Raw genomic sequence first — 24,249 nt, forward strand, 5'->3', positions numbered from 1 at the left:
TTGTCCTGACTTGGAAGGCCTGAATGTCTGTGTCCTCTAGGAAGAGGAGCACAGCCCATGGTGCTCACACATCCAGACACTCAGGGACATGGTGTGCTTTGTCACCCCTAGCCACAGAGGTGCTAGGTGCTTTTGTCATGAGGGAAGAGCTGTAGTTGGTGGCTTCAGACTGACAGCCAGCAAGGCACACAGGGAGCAGCGCTCCGGCATTAATTAACTCGTCCTGCCAAGAGCAGATATTGATTTGCTTTTACAGGACTTTGATGAGTCTTGATTAGGATTCTGGGGAGGTGGGAAGGCTTCCTGCCCTCAGTAGACTAAAGCAGCCATAATTATGAAATAATTGTGCTTGTTTTCTTCCAAAGCAGTGTTTTATTATTTGATGGATCTCTTGTTTGTACTGAGCAGACAGCACCACTTCACCAGTGACTTGTTTACTGCCAAGCCTTGATTTAGAATGCTCCCTTAAGATTTTAGAGGGTGGGTGGTTGGGTTGGGTTCTGGGGGGGGTGGGGGGGGTGTATTTTCCTCCCAGATATGCATCCAAATGACTGCACAAATGTAGGTCACATCACGTTGCTGCAGATGTTCCCCTTACCCTCTCGCTCTGGCCCTCCACTGCTCCATGGGCTCGGTGAGGAGTTGGTGCTGATACAGAATACAGAACTAACCAGGCTGGAAAAGACCTTGGAGATCGTCAAGTCCAACCTATCACTCAGCACCATCTCATCAACTAAACCATGGCACTAAGTGCCTCATCCAGTCTCTTTCTGAACACCTCCAGGGATGGTGACTCCACCACCTCCCTGGGCAGCACATCCCAATGGCCAATCTCTCTTGCTGGGAAGAATTTCTTCCTAATCTCCAGCCTAAACCTCCCCTGGCACAGCTTGAGACTGTGTCCTCTTGTTCTGGTGCTGGCTGCCTGGGAGAAGAGACCAACCCCCACCTGGCTACAACCTCCCTTCAGGGAGTTGGAGAGAGCAAGAAGGTCTCCTCTGAGCCTCCTCTTCTCCAGGCCAAGCAACCCCAGCTCCCTCAGCCTCTCCTCACAGGGCTGTGCTCCAGACCCCTCCCCAGCTTTGTTGCCCTTCTCTGGACACCTTCAAGCGTCTCAACATCCTTCTTAAACTGAGGAGCCCAGGACTGGACACAAGACTCAAGGTGTGGCCTAAAGAAGAAGTGTCCTTAGTGTTCCCTACCTAGCAGAGATGCTCATTCTGCATTGGCCTCATGCATGGCCCCAGGGCCAGGGCTGGCTGTGCTGAGGCGGAGTGTTGCTGATGTGGGAGGGTGCAGGTCACCCTTACTGCCTTGGGACAGTCTCTGAGCTCCCAGGACAGAAGTGGGGTCTCTCCTGCCCTGCTCCAGCAGGACTGTTAGGACCTGGCTTGAAGCTGGGGGAGGCTATAAGTTCAGGTGGCTTGCTGTGGCAGAGAGGCAAAGCCAGGGCTGAAGAGCAGCAAACCAAGAAGGAGCCGGGCTGGCAGCTGCTGCAAGTGCAGGGGGGAAGGTCAGAGGGAGCAGATTTACACCACTGTTTCCTCAGCACTGAGTCAGAGATTTCCCCGAGGAGGCTTTTATGGGGAGGTGCAAAGAGCTGTTAAGTCATTAGTGCAGCTTCCCATTGTGGCAGCATTACTCCTTGTTACCTCCACTTTATAGCTGCTTTCTCACCAGCAACTACCGAGCCAATAAATATTTGTCCTGACTCTATTACCTGTGTCCCAAGTGCTTACCTTGTCCTTTTGCATGCAACCTCCAGACCCTCCAGCTCCTTCTTCTGCCTGGTAGGGAGAGCCTGGGTTTAATCACCCAGCAGTGCTGCAGGCTGATGCCAGCCCAGGAAGCACACTCTGACCTTGAGGAGAGACTGGGGGAACATTCCCCCCACAAAAGCACTTTTCATCCTTCAGCTTTTAAAGCCTCAACATCCAAGATGTGTCCTTGACACACAGCAGCTTCTGAAGCAACCTCCCTCTTTCACAGCAGCAGCTCCTTGCCTTCTTTTTTCCCCCCATTCCATTAGCTCAGTGTTTTGCAGCCAACACTCCTGTTAATGAGGTGCTAATTTATTACTCTGACCAGCTGGTATGACTGTGTAACCCACACCCTCCCCCACCTCACCCCCCTCAGCTGTCTCTGGTCTGGGTTCTGGGTGTGCTTCCAGCCATGGCATTACCATTGATGGGTGACCACCATCCCCAAATTAGCCTCTGAGGGAGACACCAAGGCTGCCCTGGCCATGAATTGGGACAATGAGGGGCCCCCTGGCCCCCTGGACAGGGAGAGGACTCTGGGGGACTTCTCCCAGGGTTTCCTTTCCCAGCACAGCATTGTGCCAGTGCAGGAGGTTCAGTAAGGCCAAGTACAAGGTCCTGGGTCTGAGCCTGGGTCCAGGCATTCTTTGTTATCAACACAGCCTGGGGCATGATGAGATTGAAGGCTGAGGGAGCTGGGGTTGCTTAGCCTGGAGAAGAGGAGGCTCAGGGGAGACCTTCTTGCTCTCTCCAACTCCCTGAAGGGAGGTTGTAGCCAGGTGAGGGTTGGTCTCTTCTCCCAGGCACCCAGCATCAGAACAAGAGCACAGAGTCAAGTGCCTTCCCCCAGGGCAATGCTGGTGGGCTTTACTGGACATGAGGGGTCCTCATAGACTCAATAAGGTTGGAAAAGACCTCAAAGATCATCAAGTCCAACACCTCCTGACAACTAAACCATGGCTCCCAGTGCCACATCCAATCCCCTCTTGAACACCTCCAGAGATGGGGACTCCACCACCTCCCTGGGCAGCACATCCCAATGGCTAACAGCTCTCTTGGGAACAACTTTCTCCTCACCTCCAGCCTAAACTTCCCCTGGCACAGCTGGAGACTGTGTGCTCTTGTTCTGGTGCTGGGTGGCACTGGGGACCCTGGGCTGTGTGTTTTTCACTCTGCTCTCTCAGGAGTTGTTTGTGTAAATATCCACAGGAGACTTTTCAGGGTTTTTTTTCCCTTCAGAACCCAAACTCTCCCACAAGAGAGGAGTCATTTCCCAGCTGGCTCTTGTTAGTGCATTTCATAGCTATCAAAACCAATTTTCTCCTAGCTCCCTGACCTTGTTCCAATTCATTAATTAGTGATATTAATTAGTTGTAATGTATTCATTATGAGCTGATACTTCTAAGATAAAAGAGGCTGAGTGCAAGAAGCAGCTTCATGACCTCTCTGTTTGTGGGTGAGTGAGGTTTCCTAATCTGGGAGCTGCTCTGGAGGGCTGTGGTTAGAACTGCCAGGGACTGAATGCAGCTAAGCAGGGACATCAACAGTCTGAGGGCTAACCCAGCAATTGGAATGGTGTGCTGGTGCCTTCCACCTGGGTGGATGCTGGGGTTGGTTCCTCTCATTGTGTTGAGGGCATTGCTGTTGCTCAACATCCTGGTGTGCCCTTTCCACTCTCTGGGGATATTTTGTCCCTGTTAGTGCCAAGCAATGTGCCACAGTGAGCCTGGGCTGCTGGGTCTGGAGTGCTCTCATAGAATCATTGAATTGTTTTGGCTGGAAAACACTTCCAAGAGCGTATTGAGTCCAGCCATCGAGGTTGGACCACCATGGGTGTTAAACCATGTCCCCAGGTGCTGTGGCCACAGGTTTCTTGAACACCTCCAGGGATGGGGACTCCACCACCTCCCTGGGCAGCCTCTGCCAATCCCTGACCACTCTTGCAGCAAAGACATTTTCCCTAAGGCTGTTTCCTTTGAGGGTTCTGCAGCTCAGCTCTGGAAGTGACACTGCAGGAGGTGGTGAATCAGCCTGACTCCATGTGGGGAGTGTTCATCCAGGCTCCTTGCAGGCCATATCAGATGCAAAGTCTTCATCAGCTCTGGTTTCCTGCTCTGATGCAAAGAGCAAATCTGTTGTTGCCCCTCTCAGAGGTCCCCAGCTCAGCTGTGGTTTGTCAGCCCAGGCAGCAGGCTGGCTGTGTGGAGTCTGTGGAGGCTGGTGGCATCAGCCCTGTCACTTGAGGGTATTAGCACCGCAGCACAGAGCCCTGCAAAGCCTCAGCCTTAGCAACGTGGCTGAGGTCATTTGTGCAGCCAGCAGACGTGCTGAGGCTTTGAGACAGGCTGGCACTCGATGTGACAATGTAAGGATGGATGGGGGAGTTCTGGCTGGCTCCCAGCTTTTGCATATGCCACAGTGGCTGCAGAGGATCTCTTTGGTCAGCGAGAGCAGAGCGCTGCCGCCAAGGAGGAGAGCTCAGCTCGGCCGAGATGGCCGCGCCAGGAGGAAGGTCACAGCTTGGTGGCAGAACAGGCTGAAGCTGCAGGCTAACAAAAGATGGCTTGATCAAAGAAGCAGGGATGCTGCAGTCAGTAATCTCCTTTGGGCCAGCTGACTCCTCTGGGACACTTCAACATCCTTTGCCATTTGTTCGGCAACGGCCTCCAAGCTGCCAGCCGAGCAGAGAGCCACGGAAGGGAGAGTTTGGGCACAGCTCCCCACGCTGCTCCTGCCAGGGTGGGCAGTGCCAGGGTGGGCAATCCTCACAGGAGTGCTCCTGTAGGAGGTACTTCCACTGCTGGGCTTCCATCCCAAGGCCACTTAGAGATCAAGTGCTGTGTGGTGGGTTGAAAATTCCACCCCCAGCATTAAATTGCCGGCCCAGCCCAGCTGGAAGCAACTGAAGCTGTATTTACAAGCAAAACTACACTCTACAACGAAATGCAGTGAATACATACCAAAATACACAATATTTGCAATATTTACAGCTATTTACAATTTACCAACAGCACAGGAACCCCCCCCTGGCCAAAAACCAGGGGAGCTAATAGCTTTCCCTTCCCTGCTTCCCTCCTTACCTCACTGGACACAAAGGGACAAGGGAAAGAGCAGAGAATTGCTTTGTTAGACTTACCCCAGACAAAGCAGGCAGCCAAGGTCAGCAAAGACAGCCAGAAGCAAGTCAGTGTCTCCCAGAGCAAGGAAGACAGAGGAGAAAGCCTACACAACCAGCTTATAGAATCATAGGGTCAACCAGGTTGGGAAAGACCTCAGAGATCATCAGGTCCAGCCTGTCACCCAACACCTCCTGACAGCTAAACCATGGCTCCAAGTGCCACATCCAAGCCTCTCTTGAACACCTCCAGGGATGGGGACTCCACCACCTCCCTGGGCAGCACATTCCAATGGTCAGTTATTCTTTCTGGGAAGAACTTTCTCCTCACCTCCAGCCTAAGAGGTTAAGAAGGTCATTGAGACACTTGAAGGTGTCCAGAGAAGGGCAATGAGGCTGGGGAGGGGTCTGTGAGGAGAGCCCTGTGAGGAGAGGCTGAGGGAGCTGGGGTTGCTTAGCCTGGAGAAGAGGAGGCTCAGGGGAGACCTTCTTGCTCTCTACAGCTCCCTGAAGGGAGGTTGTAGCCAGGTGGGGGTTGGTCTCTTCTCCCAGGCACCCAGCCCCAGAACAAGAGGACACAGTCTCAAGCTGTGCAGGGGGAAGTTCAGGCTTGATCTCAGAAGTTCTTCCAAGCAAGAGAGATTGTCCTTTGGAATGTGCTGCCCAGGGAGGTGGTGGAGTCACCATCCCTGGAGGTGTTTAGGAAGAGCCTGGAGGAGGCCCTTGATGCCATGGTCTAGTTGATTAGTTAGGATTGGGTGATGGATTGGACTTGATGTTGGAGGTCTCTTCCAAGCTGGGTGACTCTGTGACAGGCTATCTTCTGCACTGTCATTAATGCTTCTGTGCCTGCAGACACACAGAGCTGGGGGTCGAGGAGCTGCTGGCATCAACGTGCCCTGCCTGCACGGCTCAGTGTGCTGCCAGCTCCTGCTCCCCAGCTCTCATGCCTCCAGGAATTCCCAGCTAAAACTGATCCCCTTGCAAACAGCACCCAGGGCACGCTGGGGGATTGCAAGGGCTGCAGGAGCTGCTGGCACGATGTGAATGTTAATGAGACCAGGACACCATGGAGTGGGCAGGGCAGGGACTGGCAGCGGGCAGGAGGCCCGGGTGGGCATCAGCCCTGGCAGAGGCAGAGCTGGTGGAAGGGCAATCCCAAGGCTTTGGCTTCACTGCACAGGCTGCTGCAGGCAGCCACAGCCTCACCTGCCTCTGCTCTTACAGCTTCTGAACGTCTCCACCAGAAGCAACCAGCAAGAGTTCCTGCTCCCAACCCAAACCTGGATCAGCTCATTGCATCTCACAGGATTTGGCACACCTTGCACTAAACTTTGTCTTCTTCCCCCCCACCCCCCTTTTCTTTTCCTCCTTTTTTGCCTCCATTTTCCTTTTTTCCCTGTTTTCCTTTTTCTTTTTTTCCTTTTCCTTTTTCTTTCTTTTTTCCTTTTTCCTTTTTTCCTTCTCTTTGTTTTCCTTATTTTCCCTTGTTTTTCCTTTTTCTCCTTGTTTCCCCTTTTTTCTCTCTGTTTTCCTTTTTCTCTTTTCCTTTTTTCCATGTTCTCCCCTTTTTCCCTTTTTTTTTCCCTCCCTCTCCCCCTCCCTCTCCCCCCTCCCTCTCCCCCGCTCCCTCCTCCCCGCTCCCTTCTCCCCCCTCCCCTCTCCCCCCTCCCTTCTCCCCCCTTCCTTCTCCCTCCTTCCTACGCCCCCTCCCCCCTCCCTCTCCCCCCTCCCTCTCCCCCCTCCCTCTCCCCCCTCCCTCTCCCCCCTCCCTCCTCCCCTCCCTCCTCCCCCCCCTCCTCCCCCTCCCCCCTCCCTCCTCCCTCCTCCCTCCTCCCTCCTTCCTCCTCCCTCCTTCCTTCTCCCCCTTCCTTCTCCCCCTTCCTTCTCCCCCTTCCTTCTCCCCCTTCCTTCTCCCCCTTCCTTCTCCCCCTTCCTTCTCCCCCTTCCTTCTCCCCCTTCCTTCTCCCCCCTCCCTCTCCCCCCTCCCTCTCCCTCCTCCCCCCTTCCCCCTCCCCCCTCCCCCCTCCCTCCTCCCCCCTCCCCCCTCCCTCCTCCCCCCTCCCTCCTCCCTCCTCCCTCCTTCCTCCTCCCTCCTTCCTCCTCCCTCCTTCCTCCCTCCCTCTTCCTCCCTCCCCTTTCTTCCTCCCTCCCCTTTCTTCCTCCCTCCCTCTCCTTCCTCCCTCTCCTCCCTCCCTCTTCCTTCTCCCTCTTCCTTCTCCCTCTTCCTTCTCCCTCTTCCTTCTCCCTCTTCCTTCTCCCTCTTCCTCCTCCCTCTTCCTTCTCCCTCTTCTCCCTCTTCTTTTTTCCCTGTTTTTTCATTTGAGTTTGTTCCTTTTCCATTCTTTCTCTTCCCCCCCCCCCCTTGTTCTCTTTCCTCTCCCCCACGTCAGACAAACACGACACCGCCGGTGTATTCATGAGGCCAGCTCTGCCACCCCTGCTTTGCCGTAGCTCCCAGCACGGAGAGCGCTCCTTCCCGTTCGGATTCAGCAGGCCATGACAAGGGAATCCAATTTGTTCAGATTTAGATGACATGCCTCCAATTATGTAATTCCATTAGGAGGTGCCTGCAGCCAAGTCTGTGCTCAGAGCCTCAGCAGACATAACTCTAATGGGATGCGTGGCAGTAGCGCTGTGCGGTAAGCACAACCGCGACAGAGAGCGCGACCTGTCTCTGCCACTCCTAGGGAATGGAGAAGATGAGAAAGAGTCTCACCACACTTTGGGGCTCTGAGTCTGGCAGTAAGTTATGCCACTGCAAGAACAAAGCTTTGCAATGGGAAGGAGAATGTGGAGTGTGCTTTGTGTATTCCAAGTCAGACAGTAAACACAGCACTGGGGAGATGATCCGACAGTCGACTCCGTAAGTGCAAGAGGAATTGGTTGCGGTTCCCCCCCTTTAATGCCGTCTCAGATTCCTGTAGACTTGGGGAAGTTAGATATTTATGAGAGTATAAAGCAGTGATCAAAACATAAGACTAAATCTTTGCAGGCTTACAGCTTGCTTTGAATTATTAATCTCGCAGGAAGCGGCGATAAAGAATTCCACGATGCAAATCCTGCAGGGCTGGGGTTTGGTGGAGGCACCCAGTGCCATGGAGCTAGCCAAACCAGGGCCTGAAAAGAGCTGTGTCAGCTTGAGGCACAGCTCCTGCAGGCAGGAATCATAGAATCAATAAGGTTGGAAAAGACCTCAGAGATCATCAAGTCCAACCCGGCACCCAACACCTCCTGACAGCGAAACCATGGCACCAAGTGCCACATCCAATCCCCTCTTGAACACCTCCAGGGATGGGGACTCCACCACCTCCCTGGGCAGCACATTCCAGTGGCCAATCTCTCTTGCTGGGAAGAACTTTCTCCTCACCTCCAGCCTAAACTTCCCCTGGCACAGTTTGAGACTGTGTCCTCTTGTTCTGGTGCTGCTTGCCTGGGAGAAGAGACCAACCCCCACCTGGCTACAACCTCCCTTCGGGGAGTTGGAGAGAGCAATGAGGTCTCCCCTGAGCCTCCTCTTCTCCAGGCCTAGCAACCCCAGCTCCCTCAGCCTCTCCTCACAGGGCTGTGCTCAAGGCCTCTCCCCAGCCTCGTTGCCCTTCTCTGGACACGTTCAAGTGTCTCAATGTCCTTCCTAAACTGAGGGGCCCAGAACTGGACACAGGACTCAAGGTGTGGCCTAACCAGTGCTGAGCACAGGGCACAATGACTTCCCTGCTCCTGCTGGCCACACTGTTCCTGATGCAGGCCAGGATGCCATTGGCCTTCTTGCCCACCTGGGCACACTGCTGGGTTATGTTCAGCTGCTGTCAATCAGCACCCCCAGGTCCCTCTCTGCCTGGCAGCTCTCAGCCACTCTGACCCCAGCCTGTAGCTCTGCCTGGGGTTGTTATGGCCAAAGTGAAGCACCCAGCACTTGGATTTGTTGAATGCCATCCTGTTGGACTCTGCCCATCTGTCCAGCCTGGCAAGGTCCCTCTGCAGAGCTCTCCTACCCTCTAACAGATCAATTCCTGCCCCCAGCTTGATGACATCTGCAAACTTACTGCTGATGGACTCAATCCCCTCCTCCAGATCATCAGTAAAGATATTGAACAGGATGGGGCCCAGCACTGGTCCCTGGGGGATGCCACTGATGCCTGGCTGCCAGCTGGCTGTGGCACCATTCACCACCACTCTCTGGGCTCAGCCTCCAGCCAGTTCCTAACCCAGCTCAGAGTGCTGCTGGCCAAGCCAGGGGCTGACAGCTTGGCCAGGAGCTTGCTGTGGGGCACAGTGTCAAAGGCCTTGCTGAAGTCCAGGTAGACTCCAGGGAAAAGGCAATGCTCATGGCAGATCTGTCTCCCCAAGAGGCAGGGTGCAACAGCACCCTTAGATGGATTCAGCATCACCTACAAACCAGATTCAAGCAATGCCTAACATAGTTCACACAGAACCACAGAATCATTGAGGTTGGAAAAGACCTCTAAGATCATTGAGTCTAACCATCAACCCAATGCCACTACGCCCCCTAAACCACAGGATCTTAGAATCATTATGGTTGGAAAAGGCCTCTAAGGTCATCCAGTCCAACTAACAGCCCAACACCACCATGGCCCCAGGTGCCATGGCCACAGGTGTGAACCCCTCCAGGGATGGGGACTCCACCACCTCCCTGGGCAGCCTGTGCCAATCCCTGACCACTCTTGCACCAAAGACATTTTTCCTCATCTCCAACATAAACCTTCTTTGATGCAACTTGAGGCTATTTCCTCTCATCCTATCACTTGTTACTTAGAAGAGCCCAACCTCCACCTCACTCTGACCTCCTCTCAGGAACCTGTAGAGAGTAGTGAGGTCTCCCCTCAGCCTCCTCCATTCTAAACACCCCCAGCTCCCTCAGCTGCTCCTCCCCAGCCCTGTTCTCCAGACCCTTCCCCAGCTTGGTTGCCCTTCTCTGGACCTGCTCCAGCACCTCAATGTCCTTCTTGGAGTGAGGGCCCCAGAACTGAGCCCAGAATGGGTTTGACTGGGCTTCACTCTCTGAGTGCTGGGAAGGGGCTGCATAGGGTGTGCAGGATGTCTTTTTTGGTAGAGGATTCTCAGACCTGTAGAAAGTACAGAAATCAGAAGGCATTTAAAGCCCCTGTAAAGGTCAAAGCTCTGACAACCAGGTATCTCTTGCTCAAGCCTGCCCTGGTTGGGTTGGACCTGCAGGCAGGTCCACTCCACACAACTGGGATGTGATCTGTACTGGTGAGTGCTAGCTAGGGCTTGAGCTATAGGTGTTAAGTCTATAGCTTTTATTGAAAATGCCCATGTGCCACCTATGTGCCCCTGTGGCCAAGAAGGCCAAGGGCATCCTGGGGTGTGTTATAAGGGGGTGGTTAGTAGGTCAAGAGAGGTTCTCCTGCCTCTCTACTCAACCCTGGTGAGGCCACACCTGAAATACTGTGTCCAGTTCTCTCAGTTCAGGAAGGAGCTCAGGGAACTGCTTGAGAGAGTCCAGAACAGAGCCACAGAGCTGCTGCAGGCAGTGCAACATCTCCCTGTGAGGCCAGCTGAGGGAGCTGGGGCTGGGAGCTTGGAGCAGAGGAGCCTGAGGGCTGCCCTCATGGCTGGGGATAAAGCTGTGCAGGGCTGGAGCCAGGCTCTGCTCAGGGATGTCCAAGGACAGCACAAGGGGCACTGGGGGCAAGCTGGAGCAGAGGAGGTGCCATGGAACCAGAAGGGAAAAGTTTGTCCTTGTGAAGGTGCTGGAGGCCTGGAGCAGGCTGCCCAGAGAGGCTGTGGAGTCTCCTGCTCTGCAGCCTTTCAAGACCCACCTGGCTGTGTTCCTGTGTGTGACCTGCCCTGGGTGACCCTGCCCTGGGAGGAGGGTTGAACTGATGATCTGCTGAGGTCTTTTCCAACCCCTACCATCCTGTGGCTGTGTGAGAGGCTCCCTAATCCTTGCTCTGGGGAAGAATGAATGATAGCATCTCTGCTCTCCCAATCTTGTGCAGATCTCCCATGAATATGTGAAAGCCCTGAATAATGTCTGAGGTTAGCAAATGGCCATGAATATGTATAGGTCTCCAGAATCTATCTGCTCTGCCTTTCTTCCCCCTTATTTATGGTGAGAGAGGAAGCCTGCAAACGATTTCCATGGATGATGCATCCAATATCACCTTTCACATAAACAGGACAAACACTCTGCCTCCATTGATGTGATGGGGCCAGGATGCATTTCAGTGCCTAGGCAAAGTGTCACTTTGTTTACCATAATGTGAATGGAAGCCTGGTGTTGAGCTGAGTTAGGAGAGTGCTGCTGGTTTCGTGACAGGGTGGCAGAGGTGTTGCTAAAGATCATACAGTCAGAATGGTGGAGGTGCAACAGAGAAGGGAAGGGATCTCCAGAGATCATCCAGCACATCCTTCTGCCCCAAAGCAGGATCACCCAGGGCAGGTCACACATCCAGATGGGGCTTGAAAGTCTCCAGAGCAGGAGACTCCACAACCTCTCTGGGCAGCCTGCTCCAGGCCTCCAGCACCCTCAAGTTTTCCCTCATGGTGGGTGGAACTTCCTGTGTTCCAGCTTGGTGTCCATTGCCTCTTGTCCTGCCACAGGACACCGCTGAAGAGCCTCTCCTTCTTGACACCCACCCTGCAGGTATTTGTAACCATTAATAAGATCCCCTTTCAGGCTGCTCTTCTCCAGCCTAAACAGCCCCAAGGCTCTTAGCTTTTCCTCACCAGAGAGATGTTCCAGTCCCTTCATCACCCTCATAGCCTCCATTGGGCACTGTCCAGTAGTTCCCTGTCCCTCTGAAACTGGAGAGCCCAGAACTGGACACCATACTCCAGAAGTTGCCACCACACCTGAATCCTGGCCCAGAGCATCACCGCTGGGAGCAGTGCTGCATCCCCTGCTGGGATGCATTGCCTGGAGAAGAGGAGGCTCAGGGGAGACCTCATTGCTCTCTACAGCTACCTGAAGAGAGGGTGCAGCCAGGTGGGGGTTGGTCTCTTCTCCCAGGCAAACACCAACAGAACAAGAGGACACAGTCTCAAGCTGTGCCAGGGGGAAGTTTAGGTTTGATCTTAGAAAGAAGTTCTTCCCAGCAAGAGAGATTTGCCTTTGGAATGTGCTGCCCAGGGAGGGGGTGGAGTCCCCATCCCTGGAGGTGTTTAAGAAGAGCCTGGCTGAGGCACTTGGTGCCATGGTGTAGTGGATTAGATAAGGCTGGGTGATCAGTTGGACTTGGTGATGTTGGAGGTCCCTTCCAACCTGGTTGACTCTGAAACCCTGCTGAGGTGGCATTTGGCTGTGCATGAGCCCTGCCTCTGGGTGCTGGCTCAGCCTGCTCCTCTCAGGGAGTCTATCAAGCTCAGGTTCAGAACCTCCTGTAATTGCCTGGGAATGAATTGTTCAGATAGATTTGGTAGAGCACAGTTTCTTCATCTGCTAAATGGGAAAGGACACAAGTGCCTGGAGTTTATTGGATTTTTGTGCACTTTGGGAAGGAATTAGATTGTTTCAGCTTAACCCCTCCAGGCCTGGACACCTAGGCAGAAGCTGTTGTCACCCAGTTGATTTTCAGGTTTATTTATCACAGCACTCCAGCTGCCAGCATGACTGAGAGCAGAACCTGTGCCACTGCCAGGCACTTCCTCCTGCTCTGCAGCAGCCCTTGGCTGGGCTCAAAGGAGAATGCTTCCACCTGCTGCATACTGGGCTGTGTGCCCCAGCACTGGTGGCAGCAGCTGGTGCTTTGGCTTCTCTCTCTGGGAAACCAAATGCCCAGGTGGGTTCCCCTGGGTGCTCAGGGGCTCACTGGAAAGTGTTGGTGAAGGTAGCTGTGCTCCAAGGTAAGCTCTGCTCTTGGGTCTCTCTCCAGTTCTGCAAGCACCCTGACTGGCTTCCTTTAGGATGAGGTTCCCCAGATGGGCTCAGAGGTCCTCCAGGCATTCAAAGTCAGGACAATGCAACTGCCTGCACAGATTCACAGCTTGCATTGTCTGGAAGGGATCCTCAAAGGTCATCTTGTCCAATCCCCCTGCACTCAGCAGGGACACCTCCAACCAGATCAGGCTGCCCAGGGACACATCCAGGCTGACCTTGAATGTCTCCAGGGATGAGGTCTCCACTGCACCCCTGGGCAGCCTGTTCCAGTGTTTCCCCACTCTCATTGTGGAGAACTTCCTCCTGATGTCCAACCTACATCTCCCTTGCTCCCATTTCAAACCATTGCCCCTTATCCTATCCCCACAGCCCCTTCTGAGCAGTCCCTCCCCAGCCTTCCTTTAGGGCCCCTGCAGATATTGAAATGCAGCTCTAAGGTCTCTGCAGAGCCTTCTCTTCTCCAGGCTGAACAGCCCCAACTTTCTCAGCCTGTCCTCACAGCAGAAGTTTTCCAGCCCTCTAATCATCTTTGTGGCCTCCTCTGGACCCTCTTGTGGTGAGAGCCCCAGAGCTGGACCCAGCCCTGCAGGTGAGGTCAAATCCTCCATTGAGATGGGGATAGCAAAGACCTCTTTGCTCTCTCAAGTCCTTCTTGGAGATGGGGATAGCAGAGACCTCTTTGCTCCCTCAAGTCCTTCTTGGAGATGGGGATAGCAGAGACCTCTTTGCTCCCTCAAGTCCTTCTTGGAGATGGGGATAGCAGAGACCTCTTTGCTCTCTCAAGTCCTTCTTGGAGATGGGGATAGCAGAGACCTCTTTGCTCCCTCAAGTCCTTCTTGGAGATGGGGATAGCAGAGACCTCTTTGCTCTCTCAAGTCCTTCTTGGAGATGGGGATAGCAGAGACCTCTTTGCTCCCTCAAGTCCTTCTTGGAGATGGGGATAGCAAAGACCTCTTTGCTCTCTCAAGTCCTTCTTGGAGATGGGGATAGCAAAGACCTCTTTGCTCTCTCAAGTCCTTCTTGGAGATGGGGATAGCAGAGACCTCTTTGCTCTCTCAAGTCCTTCTTGGAGATGGGGATAGCAGAGACCTCTTTGCTCCCTCAAGTCCTTCCTTGAGATGGAGGTAGCAAGAACCTCTTTGCTTAAGTCCTTTGCTGAGATGGAGATAGCAAAGACCCTATGCTTATCCTCAAGTCCTTCTTTGAGGTGGGGATAGCACAGATCTCTTTGCTCCCTCAAGTCCCTTCTTTGAGATGGGAATAGCAAAGACCTCTTTGCTTCCTCAAGTCCTTTATTGGGATGGAGGTAGCAAGGACCTCTTTGCTCCCTGAAGAAGGGCAGTTCCTCTTGAGCCACCTTTCATCCCTCCATTTGTTTTTCAAGGCAGATGCTCTCCTGCCTCACCTCCCCAGAGGGGTGCATGGAGTTGTGCTCTGGTTGGGATCCCCATTGGACAGGCACTGTGCATTTGCTTGGAGGAGGACACCTTAGCATCATAGTATCATAGAATCAGTCAGGGTTGGAAGGGACCACAAGGATCAGCTAGTTCCAACCCCCCTGCCATGGCCAGGGACACCCCACACTAGATCAGCCTGCCCAGAGCCTCATCCAGCCTGGGCTTAAACACCTCCAGGGATGGGGCCTCAACCACCTCCCTGGACAACCCATCCCAGGGCTTCACCACTCTCATGGGGAAGAACTTCCTCCTCACCTCCAGCCTGAATCTCCCCACCTCCAGCTTCATTCCATTCCCCCTAGTCCTATCACTCCCTGAGATCCTGAGCAGTCCCTCCCCAGCCTTCTTGGAGCCCCCTTCAGATCCTGGAAGGCCACAATGAGGTCACCTGGGAGCCTTCTCTTCTCCAGACTGAACAGCCCCAACTCCTTCAGTCTGTCCTCACAGCAGAGCAGCTCCAGCCCTCTGCTCATCCTCCTGGCCCTTCTCTGGACACCTTCCAGCACCTCCAGATCCCTCTTGCAATAGGGGCTCCAGAACTGGAGGCAGTACTCCAGGTGGGGTCTCAGCAGAGCTGAGCAGAGGGGGAGAATCCCCTCCCTGGCCCTGCTGGCCACACTTCTCTTGCTGCAGCCCAGGCTCTGGTTGGCTTTCTGGGCTGCAAGTGCACACTGAGAGCTCCTGGTGAGCTTCTCCTCCCCCAGCACCCCCAAGGCTCTCTCCTCAGGGCTGCTTTCCAGCCAGTCCCTGCCCAGCCTGGAGTTGTGCCTGGGATTGCCTCCACCCAGCTGCAGGACCCTGCCCTTGCTCTTGTTGAAGCTTCTGAGGTTGGCTTGTGCCCACCTCTCCAGCCTGTCCAGGTCCCTCTGGATGGATCCCTTCCCTCCAGCTGTCTGCTGCACCACACAGCTTGGTGCCATCAGCAAACCTGCTGAGGGTGCACTCAGTGCCACTGTCCATGGCACCCACAAAGATGCTGAACAAGCCTGGTCCCAGGGCTGACCCCTGAGGGACTCTGCTTGTCCCTGGCCTCCACTGGACCATGGAGCCATGGACAGCCACTCTTTGGGTGCAGCCATCAAGCCAGTTCTGTATCCATCTAGTGGTCACCCCTCAGACCCCTGTGTCACCAGCCTGGAGCCCAGGCTGTGGTGCAGGGCAGTGTGGAAGGCTGTGCTCAGGGCCAGGCAAACGACAGCAGTTGCTGCCCCTCAGCTATTGATGCTGTCACCTGCTCAGAGAAGGCCACCAGGTTGGTCAGGCAGGATTTGCCCTTGGTGAAGCCATGCTGACTGTTCCCCATCACCTCTTCACTATTCTTCTGAGTCAGTAGTGCCTCCAGGAGGCTCTGCTCCATGATCTCTCCGGGCACAGAGGTGAGGCTGCCTGGCCTGGAGTTCCCTGGTTCCTCCTGCTTACCCTGTTTGAAACTGGGGGGAATGTTTCCCCTTTCCCAGCCTGTGGGGACTTCCCCAGACTGCCAGGACTTGTGGAACAGAATAGAGAGGGGTTTAGCAGCCTCATCTGCCAGTTCTCTCAGCACCCATGGGTGTATCCCGTGGGGTCCCATGGACTTGAACACTTCCAGGCTCTTCAGGTGATCACCAACCTGCTCTTCACTTACGGTGGACAGTCCTTCCTCCCTGTCCCTGGCATTGCCTTCCATGACACCAGGAGTGTGGCTGGAGGCCCTTACACTGAGCTTCTCCTCCCAGAGCTGCCCTGCCAGCCTCAGCAGGGTTACAGCAGTTCAGATGGGCAGGGGAGGTGCAGCAGAGGCAGGGCTGGAAGCTTGCTAATTGGTGAACTGTAAATTCGAGCTGGAAAATGTGGCTGCACTGTAAAATTAAGGACACCATCTGTTTCCTTGCTTGCTTGCAGTAACATTTGTACTTGATAATTAAAATGTCACACACATTTACAGCCAGGATAAGCCATGGAGGAGTAGAGCTGTGCCTTCTGAAAAATCAGTCAAGAGATGCTCAGATAGGAGCAGTGCTCTTCAGAACCATCTCTCACTGCTCAACGAGGAGGTTGGGGTGGAGGTGTTTTTCCTCTTCCTTTTTGTCCTCTCTGTTTCCCCACATCCTGAGGATGACTTTAGAGGAATGGAAGCTCTGGCAGATCCTTTCATGAATCTTTGTGAATAACCTGGGATTGGATGTGGCTTATTTTGCTTGGGATGGCTCAGGTTGGAAGGGACCTCAGAGATCTTCTGCTCCAACCCCCCTGCCGTGGGGAGGGGCACCTCTCAGACAGACTTGGTTGCTCAAGGCCTCATCCAACCTGGCCTTCAACACCCCCAGGGAGGAAGCAGCCACAATTGGCTCCCTGGGCAGCCAGTTCCAGTGTCTCACCACCCTTGTACTGAAGAACTTCTTCCTCAGCTCCAGTCTAACCCTGCGCTCCCTCAGCTTCAAACCATTTCCCCTTGGCCTGTCTCCAGACACCCTCATGGAAAGTCCCTCTGCAGGATCCCTTCAGGTACTGGCAGGTCCCTCAGAGCCTTCTGTTCTCCAGGCTGAACACCCCCAGCTGCCTCAGCCTGGCCTCACAGCAGAGCTGCCATCCTTGTGGCCCTCCGTGGTCATCCTAGGGCTGGACTGGTGGTGCCATTCCTGGTTTTCCTCTGTCACTGACAGGTTAGCTTTGGCTTCAGGTGAAAGTAGCTTGTTTTAAAGGGTGTCTCAACTGACCTAAGCAAGACTTTTCCTCCAGCTCATGTGGCTGAGGGTTCAAAGTGCTGCCTGCTTGCTTGGCTGTGGATGATGAGGGGCTGGGAGCTCATCCAAGCAGCAGGCTCAGGGCTCAAGGGAGGCAGCGAGAAGCTGCTCAGAGAAAGGTAAGGTCTTGGCCCGTGCTTGTGTTACCTTCACTGTGAGAGAGCCAGAGCAAAGGGCAAAGCAAGGAGTGCTCCTCAGGGCCAGTGGAACCAAGTGGGTTGTGCATCAGAGGGCCAGCTGCTGCAGAGGAGCTGGGCTCCTCTCCTTGCCTAGCCCAGGTTGCTGCGGCTCCTCTCGGCGGTGGCCTCGGCGCAGCTGCCAGTTTGGCTGAGGTTTGCTTCGTGGCCCTGGAAAAGAAGCAAACACTGAATTTGCCTTTTGGGCCACCTGAAAATAGGATTTTGACCATCTTAATGCTGCAGATTAATTAACAATATAGGAGGCATGTGAAATCCACGGGCATGCAATGTGTCCTCGCTGATATCTGTGACGAACGCGCTGTCGCTGCCTTCCCCCAGGCAAGCCTCTGATGAGGGTTTGCCAGCTCAGGCTCTGGCTTCCAGGCACATCACACGCTTGGGCTGTGTGGATGGCCCTCTTCTGAGCGATGGGCACATCCCTGGCGTTGCTGCAGGGTTGTATAAGAGGCAGAAGTGGCATTTTCCATGAGCGTGGCTTTCCCAGGGCACTGCCCTAATTAATTCAGACTCCAATCTGCTGTTGCTAAATGTGCAGGGTGGAGCTAGCAGCCACAGGAAGCAGGATGTGCTGCACATCTTGTGATGTTTGCAAAGCCTTGCTTGCTGAGCTGGTGCAAACAGCCCTCCCAGCTGAGCTCTGGAACCACAAATGCATCTCCAGCCCTTTATTAGGGATGCACTCTGCTGGTCCATGAAAGTGTTCGATCCATAGCATCACAGAATTGACAGGCTTGAAGGGACCTCAAGGCTCAGCCAGTCCCAATCCCCCTGCCACGGGCAGGGACACCTCACACTGGATCAGATTGCAAAGAGCCACATCCAGCCTGCCCTTAAATTCCCCTGTGTGTGAGTCCAGGTCTGCTGGGAGGCCTTGGAAGCTTCCAGCTTGATGGTCCATCAGTGAGCTGCCAATAACTGATCAAGATTCAAGATTTGGAGGGTAGGAAGAGGTTCTTTACAATCAGGGTGGTGGAACACTGGAACAGGTTGCCCAAGGAGGTGATTGAGATATTCCAGGTGAGCCTCAACAAGGCTGTGGGTGACCTGATCTAGGTGGGCATGTCCCTGCTGACTGTCCCTTCCAACCCAGGTGATTCTGTGATGCTATGAAGTCTGTGGAGGAAGTGCACTGAGTACCTCAGAGATGCTCACCAGCCAGCAAGCTGCTTTCTGGGCTGGCTCCTGGCTTAAACCAAACATTTTGGTGACATTTTAAACCAGAGCAGGGTGGATTTAGGTTGGAGATTACCTGTCCAGTTGGACATTACCAGGACTCCAGTACCTGAAAGTGTCCTACAGCAAAGCTGAGGAGGGACTTTTACAAGGGCTTTGTAGCCCAACCTAAACCATAGGAAGAGTGATAGCAGCTTTGAGCTGGGAGAGGGGAGACTGAAACTGGAGATTAGGAAGAAAATGTTTACATGGAGAGTGGTGAGACACTGGCACAGGCTGTGGATGTCCCTTCCCTGGAGGTGTTCAAAGCCAGGCTGGATGTGACCTTGAGCAAGCTGGGCTGGTGGGAGGTGTCCCTGCCCATGGCAGAGGGGTTGGAACTGGATGAGCTTTAAGGTCCCTTCCAACCCAACCCATTCTTTGATTAGGAGGAAGTTCTTCACAATGAAGTTGGTGGAACATTGGAACAGGTTGCCCAGAGATGTTGTTCAGGCCCCATCCTTGGAGATAATCGAGGTCAAACTTGGTGTGGCCCTGAGCAAGCTGATCTAGTTGGATATGTCCCTGCTGACTGCAGGGGGGGTTGGACAAGATGACCTTCAATGGCCCCTTCCAACCTGATGCATTCTGTGATTCTGTGCTCCAAGCATCCATCCAGAACTTCTTGCCCCTGTACTCAGCACTGGTTAGGCCACACCTTGAGTCCTGTGGCCAGTTCTGGGCTCCTCAGTTTAAGAAGGACATTGAGAGACTTGAAGGTGTCCAGAGAAGGGCAACAAGGCTGGGGAGAGGCCTTGAGCACAGCCCTATGAGGAGAGGCTGAGGGAGCTGGGGTTGCTGAGCCTGGAGAAGAGGAGGCTCAGGGGAGACCTCATTGCTCTCTACAGCTACCTGAAGGGAGGTTGTGGCCAGATGGGGGTTGGTCTCTTCTCCCAGGCAACCAGCAGCAGAACAAGAGGACACAGTCTCAAGCTGTGCCAGGGGATGTTTAGGCTGGAGGGGAGGAAGAAATTCTACACAGAGAGAGTGACTGAAAGTTCTCCACAGAAAGAGAGATTGACCATTGCAATGTGCTGCCCAGGGAGGTGGTGGAGTGTTCAAGAGGGGATTGGATGTGGCTCTTGGAGCCATGGCTTAGTTGCCAGGAGGTGTTGGGTGATAGGTTGGACTTGGTGATCTCTGAGGTCTTTTCCAAGCTGCTTGATTCTATGATTCAAAGCTCAAAACGTATCCCTTGTAGGACCAGGTCCTGTTCTTCTGCCAGGAGTCCCTGTTGTAATGTGTGAGAGAGGGTTTCAGATATCCTGATTGTCTGCTCTGAAATTGCAGTTTTGTTCCCTGGAGTAGAGAAGTGAGCTTAAAATCATTAACACCACCAGTCTCAGCGATGATTAGGGAAGTGTTTGCCAGTGACTTAATCAGTGGAGTTTGTCTGAGTGGCCCATTTTAATATTACTGCACTGATTAAGTTTTCTTAGCTAATATGTGTTTCATTTCCATTTCAATTAAATGAGAATCCCCTTCCATTACATGATATCACTGGAGGGCCCTAGCGGGGCAGGAAGCACACTTGGTCTTTCCAGTTATAGAATCACCGAGTCACAGAACTGTCAGGGTTGGAAGGGACCTCAAGGCTCAGCCAGTTCCAACCCCCCTGCCATGGCCAGGGACACCTCACACTGCAGCAGGTTGCTCACAGCCACAGCCAGCCTGGCTGCAAACACCTCCAGGCAGGAGGCTTCCACCACCTCCCTGGGCAGCCTGTGCCAGGCTCTCACCACCCTCATGGGGAACAACTTCTTCCTAACATCCAATCTCAATCTCCCCATTTCTAGTTTTGCTCCATCCCCCCCAGTCCTGTCCCTCCCTGATAGCCTAAAAAGTCCCTCCCCAGCTTTCTTGGAGCCTATATCTATATGATAATAACCTTCAGATACTGGAAGGCCACAAGAAGGTCTCCTTGGAGCAGACTGCACAACCCCAACTCCCTCAGTCTGTCCTCATAGCAGAGCAGCTCCAGCCCTCTGCTCATCCTCATGGCCTTTCTCTGGACACCTTCCAGCACCTCCAGATCCTTCCTGTACTAGGGGCTCCAGAGCTGGATGCAGTGCTCCAGGTGGGGTCTCAGCAGAGTGGAGCAGAGAGGGAGAATCACCTCCCTTGACCTGCTTTCCACAGCATCACAGTATCACCAAGGTTGGAAGAGACCTCAAAGATCACTGAGTCCAACCTGGCACCACAGACCTCATGACTAAGCCATGGCACCAAGTGCCACATCCAATCCCCTCTTGAACACCTCCAGGGATGGTGACTCCACCACCTCCCTGGGCAGCACATCCCAATGATGAATGACTCTGTTCGTGAAGAACTTTCTCCTCACCTCCAGCCTAAACCTCCCCTGGCACAGCTTGAGACTGTGTCCTCTTGTTCTGGTGCTGTTTGCTAGAGAGAAGAGACCAATCTCTTCCTGGCTACAACCACCTTTCAGGTAGTTGTAGAGTGCAAGAAGGTCTCCCCTGAGCCTCCTCTTCTCCAGGCTAAGCAACCCCAGCTCCCTCAGCCTCTCCTCACAGGGCTGTGCTCAAGGCCTCTCCCCAGCCTTGTTGCCCTTCTCTGGACACCTTCAAGTCTCTCAATGTCCTTCCTAAACTGAGGAGCCCAGAACTGGACACAGGACTCAAGGTGTGGCCTAACCAGTGCTGAGCACAGGGCACAATGACTTCCCTGCTCCTGCTGGCCACACTGTTCCTGATGCAGGCCAGGATGCCATTGGCCTTCTTGGCCCCCTGGGCACACTGCTGGCTCATGTTTTGATACAGAGTTCTTAGTTCCACGGTCTCATGGTGCTAAATGGAATCAGTGAAATCTGGAATGCAAACTGCACTAAGCTGCAGTTGTAAATACATTGTCCCTTCCTCTGTCCTCTTTTAGCAGCAGGATGAGGGTAGAAAATCACAGAACTGTGGAATTGCTTGAGGTGGGAAAGGCCTCTTATCGAGTCCAGCCATCAACCCAACACCACCAGGAGGTTCCTCTTGAACCTATGGAGAGCAGGCTGAGAAGGGATCTTCTGATTGCTGATCAATATCAAAAGGGTGGGGAGCAAGAGGATGAGGCTGGGCTCTTTTCACTGGTGCCCAGTGACAGGACAAGGCACAAACTAGAACCCAGGAGGTTCCACTTGAATATAAGGATTCTTGATTTTGAGGGTGCTGGAGCCCTGGAGCAGGCTGCCCAGAGAGGTTGTGGAGTCTCCTCTAGAGAGATCCCAAACCCACCCACCTGGACACTGTGATCCTGTGCAACCTGCTCTAGGTGACCCTACTTTAGCAGGGGGGTTGGACTGGATGATCTTCAGAAGTACCTTGCAAGCCCCAGCATGCTGTGCTTCTGTGAAATGCTCACTGGGAGGGTAGGAAGCTTGCAGGAGAAAAAGAGCCATGCTGCATCTTCAGTGGTTGGCTTCAAATCATAGAAATTGCTGTCTACAGCTACCTGAAGGGAGGTTGTAGCCAGGAGGGGGTTGGTTTCTTCTCCCAGGCAACCAGCACCAGAACAAGAGGACACAGTCTCAAGCTGTGCCAGGGGAGGTTTAGGCTGGAGGTGAGGAGAAAGTTCTCCACTGAGAAAGTTGTTGGCCATTGGAATGTGCTGCCCAGGGAGGTGATGGAGTCCCCATCCCTGGAGGTGTTCAGGAGGGGATTGGATGTGGCACTTGGTGCCATGGTCTAGTCATGAGGTCTGTGGTGACAGGCTGGATTTGATGATCTCTGAGGTCTCTTCCAACCTTGGTGATTCTGTGAAATGTTCTGGTTGGAAAAGCCCTCTAAGAGCATTGAGTCCAACCTCCCACCTAACACCCCCATGGCCATCAAACCATGTCCCCAGGTGCCATGGCCTCACATTTCTTGGACACCTCCAGGGATGGGGACTCCCTGGGCAGCCTGTGCCAATCCCTGACCACTCTTGCAGCAAAGGTATTTTCCTAATACCCAATCTAAACTTCCCCTTGTGCAGCTTGAAGGCATTGCCTCTCATTCTCTCCCCTGTAACTAGGGAGCAGAGCCCAACCCCCACCTGGCTCCAGCCTCCTCTCAGGGAGCTGCAGAGAGCAATGAGGTCTCCCCTCAGCCTCCTCTTCTCCACACCAAACACCCCCAGCTCCCTCAGCTGCTCCTCCCCAGCCCTGTTCTCCAGACCCTTCCCCAGCTGTGAAGCCCTGCTCTGGCCACTCTCCAGCCCCTCAGTGCATCAGTTCATGACCTGCATTGCCAAAACATTTCCAACAGATGCCTGCCTTTGACCTGCTTCTAGAACATGGATTTAGGAAGGGCAGGTCCTGCCTCTCCAGCCTGATCTCCTTCAATGCCCAGGTGACTGCCTGGTGGATGTGGGGCAGGCTGTGGATGTGGTCTACCTGGACTTCAGCAAGGCCTTTGACACCGTCCCCCACAGCAAACTGCTGGCCAAGCTGTCAGCCCCTGGCTTGGACAGCAGCACTCTGTGCTGGGTTAGGAACTGGCTGGAGGCTGAGCCCAGAGAGTGGTGGTGAATGGTGCCACAGCCAGCTGGCAGCCAGGCACCAGTGGTGTGCCCCAGGGATCAGTGCTGGGCCCCATCCTCTTTAACATCTTCATTGATGATCTGGATGAGGGGGTTGAGTCAGTCATCAGCAAGTTTGCAGATGACACCAAGCTGGGAGCAGAGGTTGGTCAGTTAGAGGGCAGAAGGGCTCTGCAGAGGGACCTCGACCAACTGGACAGATGGGCAGAGGCCAACAGGATGGCATTCAACAAGTCCAAGTGCCAGGGGCTGCACTTTGGCCACAACAACCCCAGGCAGCGCTACAGGCTGGGGTCAGAGTGGCTGAGAGCTGCCAAACAGAGAGGGACCTGGGGGTGCTGATTGACAGCTGCCTAAACATGAGCCAGCAGTGTGCCCAGGGGGCCAAGAAGGCCAATGGCATCCTGGCCTGCATCAGGAACAGTGTGGCCAGCAGGAGCAGGGAAGTCCTTGTGCCCTGTGCTCAGCACTGGTTAGGCCACACCTTGAGTCCTGTGTCCAGTTCTGGGCCCCTCAGTTTAAGAAGGACATTGAGAGACTTGAAGGTGTCCAGAAAAGGGCAACAAGGCTGGGGAGGGGTCTGGAGCACAGCCCTGTGAGGAGAGGCTGAGGGAGCTGGGGTTGTTTTGCCTGCAGAAGAGAAGGATCAGAGGTGACCTCATTGCCCTCTACAACTCCCTGAAAGGTGGTTGTAGCCAGGAAGGGGTTGGTCTCTTCTCTCAGGCAAGCAGCACCAGAACAAGAGGACACAGTCTCAAGCTGTGCCAGGGGAGGTTTAGACTCAAAGTGGGGAGAAAGTTCTTCACTGAGAGTCATTCATCATTGGAATGTGCTGCCCAGGGGGGTGGTGGAGTCGCCGTCCCTGGAGGTGTTCAAGAGGGGATTGGACGTGGCACTTGGTGCCATGGTCTAGTTGTGAGGTCTGTTGGGACAGGTTGGACTCAATGATCCTTGGGGTCTCTTCCAACCTTGGTGATACTGTGAGACTGTGATACTGTGATAGAAGGGAAGGATTTTACCTGGGATTTCTGTAGCCCCAGTGATGCTGCTCAGCAAAATAAGTTGCATTACTGTGCTTTTTTTTGTTTGCATGCTACAGCTCCCCACTTTAGCTTTTTTAAGCACTTTGCTGTAACCCCTCCTGGGATGTGCTCACTGGCAGAGGGAAGATAATCTGCAGGTGGCTTCTGAAGGAATTAACATCAGCCTTACATTTTTTCACGTGAGCCAAACCTCCTCCTTTTGTGTACTGCTGAAGGGAATTGATTGAGCTCTGGTACAGGAGCAAATGGTTCCATAAACACCTCTCTGGAGTTAATTCCCCATTGTGGGATATGCAGAGCTCTTGGAGCTGGTTGTGTGATCTTTCTCCTTGAGAGCTCCAGTGTTGAGGT

At 53.9% G+C, this 24,249-nt stretch overlaps 1 protein-coding gene across 1 annotated transcript in view; it reads left to right on the forward strand.

The window, feature by feature from the left end:
- Positions 1-24,249, forward strand: part of HS6ST2 (heparan sulfate 6-O-sulfotransferase 2) — a 240,594-nt gene that overhangs the window by 191,235 nt on the left and 25,110 nt on the right. The gene's annotated exons all lie outside the window — the stretch shown is intronic.

Source organism: Dryobates pubescens, chromosome 18, assembly GCF_014839835.1.
Source record: "Dryobates pubescens isolate bDryPub1 chromosome 18, bDryPub1.pri, whole genome shotgun sequence".
NCBI classification, from domain to species: domain Eukaryota; kingdom Metazoa; phylum Chordata; class Aves; order Piciformes; family Picidae; genus Dryobates; species Dryobates pubescens.